Raw genomic sequence first — 6,000 nt, 5'->3', positions numbered from 1 at the left:
CGGCTGCAGGTGGAAACCAGGCTGGTACCTCTCCCAGCTTCCCGGAGCATCCAGGCTGGCACCGAGGGAGCGTGGGAAGAGGGGAGGACACAGCGGCATCTCCAGTGCTCTCGCTCGCAGGCTTGGGGGGGTGGTTGATCCGGCCGTCTCCCCAGGGATCCCGAGAGCCTTGCGACTGCTCGGAGATCCCAGCTCACGTCAGTGAAGGCCCCCGAATCTGGCTTCTGTTCTCTCCTCTGTGCTGCCAGACCACAGGCAGCCCCTGGCACAGCGGGACCCCAGCCTGGATGGGGATGGGTGGGCTCGTGCCCCCGGGGACTCATTGGCCGCAGAGGCATCACAAGGGGGTCAGGGCGTTCCCACGGGTCTGGACTTGCCGCTGGGGCGGCCGAGTGCTGGTTGCAAACCGATGTCGCAATAAATCTGTGTTTCTAGCCAGGCTGTTGGCTGAGCTTTCCTCTGGCAGTGAGGGGACCTGGCAGCTCCCCTGGCAGGGTGGGCTGTGGTGGGGGCTGCGCTGGCCCACCTGGCTGGTCCGTAGGGCAGAGGGCTCCCCCCTCTTGCCGTTGCTCTGGCCTGTCCCTCCCCACCCTGTGGCTTTGCCAGCCGGGAGCCCAGGGGGGTGGGAGCGCTGTTGGGGGGTGTCACTCTCCTGCACACCTTGTCCCTGGGCACCATGCTAGGAGGTTGCTATGTGCCACCACTGTGAGGGTGCCAGTGGGGGCAAGCACGGTTCCCCAGGGGCTAACAGCAGGCAATGCAACCCCCCCCCCCCTCCTCCTCCAGCCCTACTCACTTCTAGGGGTGCAGGTATCACCAGGACTAAGGTGCCCACATGGGCATTCGCTGCGCCTGGGTGCATGCGGCACATCACGGTCCCCAGGCAGCAGGGAGAGCCCCAGCATCACCGTATCTCCATCCCAGGATGCTGTGAGCACCAGCACCCAGAAAGCAACATGGTCCCAAGCACCCAAGGCAGCCGCTGGCCATGGCGGAGGCTGTGCACCCCAGCACAGCTCCAGAGGGGTCTCGCAGGTGGGTCCTGATCCCGGGGGTCCTTGTAGGGGCTGTGTTGGGAGGAAAAATCCCACTAGTGATCTCCTTGGGATGGGCGGGCAGGAACCAAGACTGTTCCACATAACCCCTCAGCAGCAACAGGACATGCTGCATGGTGGCAACCCTGCACAGCTGCAGGACAGCTGGTGGCACTAGGCGATGCTGGGCACATGAGGAGGAGAGGAGGCACAGGCAGCCCAGCCCACCAAGGAACAAGTACCTTTAAACCCCCATCCTGTCTCTGATGTCCCGCCACCAGAGGCGAGATAAGCCCTGTGCTGCCGTGCCACAGCACAGGGCTGCCCAGGGAATCCCTTGCCCTGGCTCCCTGTCCCCCAGGGAGCAGGAGACTTTGGTCCACTTGCTGGCCCCTCCTAAAGCAATTTAGATTAGGTCCCAGAGAGGAGGGGACCATATTCCCCACTCAGACATCACCACCGTTACCCTTGCACCAGTGAAATTGTGTTTGCCATGGGGTTAACACACTCCTGATAACGGCGAGTCGTCCTTTCTCCCCTCCTCGCTGAGCAAGGGGCCACCTGGGGACCCATCCCCAGGGTGACGCTCCCTGGAGGGGACCAGGATGGATTTCAAGGCAAAGGCCAGACAACCCCTTTCCACGGCCAAGGGACAAAGCGCTGCCTCAGCCCAGGGCTGGCCGAGTTATTCACTGCTGTCCTGGGGAGAAGAGAGCCCTGGGAGCAGAGGTTGGAGAGCGTGCAAGGGGCTGAACCTGCCGGCTGCAGCCCCCCAGGAGATGCCGCAAGTTCACTTAAGTCCTTCAGCCGTAAATATTTTGTTTCTGGGCAGCTGACGCAGAGAGGAGGCGAGAAAATAGTTGGTACGAGAGGTCGTGCCTCCGAAGAGGAGGAATTCCTGCACCCCACATCCTCGCCCCTCGCCTCCCACCCTTGACTGGGGGGCCAGACAGCGCTGCCTGTGTCTGCGGGCCGGGGCTCCGCTAATTAAACAAAGGGGCATTTGAAACACTCGATTCAGAGTTTGATTGCCGTGTTTATTAACACAGTGTCTATTAACACTTTAATTCAAGCAGCAGAAAGGAAGATTTCTGGGTTTAGAGGAGTCAGCTTTTGCATGACTTCCCCCCACCCCCCCACCCCCCCGAAGGAGAGAGGCACAGGCAAGGGCAGGCAGAACGAGGAGCTGGGGTTCAGAAACACCCCTGGGTTGGACCGACGAGCGCAGGGCAGAGGCACTGCAAAGGGTCCCCAATGTCCCCAACAAGCCTCACGGGTTTCTTTCTCACCTGCGCAAAGCCAGACTCCCCTTCTGTGGGCGCAGCACGTTGGCTTCAGCTGTGGCACAGCAGGAGAGGAGCTGACGAGCATCACACCAAAAAGGGGGCGAGCCTTTCCCCAGCCCCCCCAAGCCCCCAGCCATGCCAAGGTGGGCATTAAGCATGGAGGTGCAGGGAGGGGAAGGTTTCTCCCCTCCAGCTTTCCTGGCCCTTAACTTGAACACACCCAAAGATGTAAAACTTGACTTCAGGGCAAGGCAGGATGAAAAGGATTTTCCACTTCTTTGCCCACAGGAGCGGAGGACGGGGAAGGGAAGGACACCGAGTGCACCGATGCGGTGGCGGTGGTTATCTCCGCCTCACGCAATAGCCACGTTCCCCACTATCGATAAGCCAAGGTCCTCAAGGGCAGGCTGGAGGTGGCCCAGCCCAGGGCCAGAGAGGACAGGAGCCCAGGCTGCCCCGGGAGCCAGCTCTGCTGACAGCAAGTGTGAGCAAAGGGATGGAGCCGAGCCAGCCCCTCGGGTCACCTCTTGCCCCTCACCAGCTCAGCGGGAAAAGCTGAAGGTGCTCTGAGTTTTCCCGCAGGGAAGCCATGGAGGAGCACAGCCCCAGCTCAGGACAGGAGCAGGATATGAGGGGGACAGGCATCCAGGAGGAAAGCAGAGGAGGGGTGGGAAGAGGGCTGTGGGGGGGAATGGCTCCCTCCTCGGAGCTCCAGGGCTGGAGCTCTCGCCTTGCAGGACACGTAGTGGGGCAGGGAGCCTTGCAGCCCCTCGATGGAGGGCCAGACTGCAAGGACTAATCCCCCACCATAAGGAAGTGAGTCCTTCCCCTCTCTTCTTCTTTCTCTGGATGATGCCTCAGATGAAGAAAAGGGGGGCAATAAAATACTAGCATGCCCTTATCTTTAAAAGCAATAGAGGTACTATAAACACCCAGCACACCCAAACCTGCAGCCGCACCTGGGCCAAGGGCTGCAACCTCATCAGATGGTCATGAGAAACATGCAGAAAGTCCCAGCTTCTTCTTCTGGCACCCACACCCATGGCACCCCCTGGCCCAGCAGTGCCAGCCGCTGCCCCGTGCGAGTGGAGCCTCTTCCCTGGCAGAGCACTGGGGGGGGATGCCCGGGGCGGGGAAAGGGCACAGGTTTGTCCCAGACCTAGCCAGATCCCACACCTCCTGCCTCCCTGGAACTCTCCGGGCAAGCAGAGCTCAGCACCTCCTGGTATTCCCAACCTGCCTCTTGCTCCTGCGTAGCACAGGATCTGAAGCGGCAGCAAATAATCCATGCAAGCTCTCTGAGGAGTATCGGGCCAGGTGCTGGGAGAGCCCGTCTCTGCCCGCATCCCCCGGGAAGCATTCAGATAGCAGAGGCAGGAGGGGAAAGAAAACTCAGGCCAAGTTCCTCACGGGCTGAGGTACTTGGAAAGAGCCTCCACATTCCTCCACCCAGCCACGGCACACTCCCAGCTGCCTCCTACGCTGTGCCGGAGCCTCCCAGCCCCTCGGCAAGCCAGGGCTGGAGTGGAAGAGCACAAATTCTTCCCACCCGTCTTTTCAGGAGCAGCAGAGGATGCACTACGGAGAGGGGCTGCTCCCAGGCACTTCAAATCCTGACTCCCGGGCTGGGCTAAGCAGCAGCTCAAGTCATGGACTGTGCTGGTGGGAATGGGAGATGCTCCCTCCGCCCCAGCCATGCCCCAGGCCCCACCTGATGCCCCTGCTGGTGGCCACACTCTGGCCTCATGGTTTCACCTCAGGGCATCTATGATGCTTGGCTTTTTTTACCTCCAAAGGCTTTCCGTCCTACCGAAACCTTGGGGATGGCCCCGCCTGGAGTCACACAGCCAGGACACTGCCATGAGACCGTTGGTGCCCAGCTCTTCTGGTTTTAAGGGGAGACGTTACAATGGAGGTGAGGGGTAGTGAGAAACCAGCTCCTCTTCAGAAAACACCTTCAGTCGGAGGAAAAGCCTGTCCACAAACTCATGGCTTTTCGTAGCTTCCTGGAAGAGAGTTGTTTAAAGGCTCTTTAAAGGATATTGTGGTTTTTAAAGAAAGATATGAGGGAAACAGCTCAGAATGAACTCCATGGCACCACAGGGAACAGAGACCTTTGGGTGCACCAGAGATTGCTAGAAAGCACCTTCCTGGCTGGGCTTGAACAGCAGCTCAGAAATCTATCAGGAGAGTTATAAAAAGTGTTTATCTCGGAAACTCATGATAACTGTGAAGAGGACATGGATGTTTGATTATCCAGGCATTACATTAGCATCGCAATCAGATTTTTCTGTAATTTGAGTTAGAAAAGCTTCAGGTTAGCGAATTCAGCAAATCTAGACTACATGCCATCTGTAGCAGCGAGAGCAGGCTTTATCGGTAGAATCTACACCCAATGCAGTGAGTAAAATAAGCTTTATCAGCAAGACACACTCTTGTAGTGGTGTAAGCATAAGCTCTTCCAGGGATTTTACAGAAATACCGGTGAAAAGAGACTCCCATCTCTAGCCAAAATGTGCCCTGGAGAACTGGCCTAGAGAACTGAGGAGAAATTGTCCTGCACCCTCGGCATCTCCACTGCCGACTGATGGTTAAGCAGCACTGCGCTGCACAGAAGAGGTGAAGACCAGAGGATCCCAAATACCTTTACATGGACAAACTGAGCTGCAACCACATTAGGCAGACTCCCCAGAGTCATCCCAAGCAATCCAGCCTACCAGCCTGTTGTCTCCATGCTCGGGGTACGCTTGAGGGCACCAACATCTCGGCAGCTGCTAGCTTAGGCTCATGCCTAGAAGATCCTAGGCCAAGCCCCTCCAAGCTCTCTGCTGTGTGCCGGGACTCTGGAAGAAACAACAAGTCATCCCATAAGCAGAGAAACCAGGGTGGCTACTGGGGTTGCAGAAGATCTCTTATCTCTGCTCAGGATTTCAGAGAAAGGCTGTGCTTTGGATGAAGCTTTTCCCACACTCGAGAACTAATCTTTCCTCAAGGCAGGTGCCTTTTTTTCACAGAACTTATGCACCGTCTGTTTCTGGGATGTCCAGCCTGCTGAAAAAGGCGAAAACCAGGACAAGACCCACGTCACAAAGAGCGTGATTGCCTTGAACACACTTTCCTAGAAAAGCTGTCTCTCTCTAGGTTTCTCAGGTCACTGGAGCAAAGTCCCACACCACCGGCTATACCTGGCAGGTGCTCCCAAGGTTATTGCGACAGACGCATTTTCATTACTCGAATTTTTAGCTTTTTCCTTTTTTTTTTTGGGGGGCGGGGGGTGGGAGCAATTCCAGCCTTCAGTATTTTCCAAGGTGTAGAGAAGCCCAGGGAGTCTGCAGGCATTAGAGAGCTACAGGAAGACCACAGCCATTGCTGGCTCCACAGCTGTGATGCCCCCATGCCCTTTGAGCCATTCCGGTACAATTTTACAGGAACGAGGGTGTAGCCCTTTGCCTTTGGATTTTCTCCCGGCTGCAGGGGAAGCTAAGCACCACATCTCACAGAGCGTGGGTAGGTGAGGAGGCAATTAACCTCTGATCTTCCCCGCAACTTAACCCAACATCATTGGCCTTCTGCTCTTCCCAACCCACTGTTATTTTAATGGTGTTTCCAGATTGCCAACTGGCAGGTCCTTGCACCCCAGGGTCCAGCCGCTGGCCTGTGCAAGGCAGAGGAGGCACAGG

Source organism: Numenius arquata, chromosome 5, assembly GCF_964106895.1.
Source record: "Numenius arquata chromosome 5, bNumArq3.hap1.1, whole genome shotgun sequence".
NCBI lineage: Eukaryota > Metazoa > Chordata > Aves > Charadriiformes > Scolopacidae > Numenius > Numenius arquata.
Note: the sequence above shows the minus strand (reverse complement) of the source record.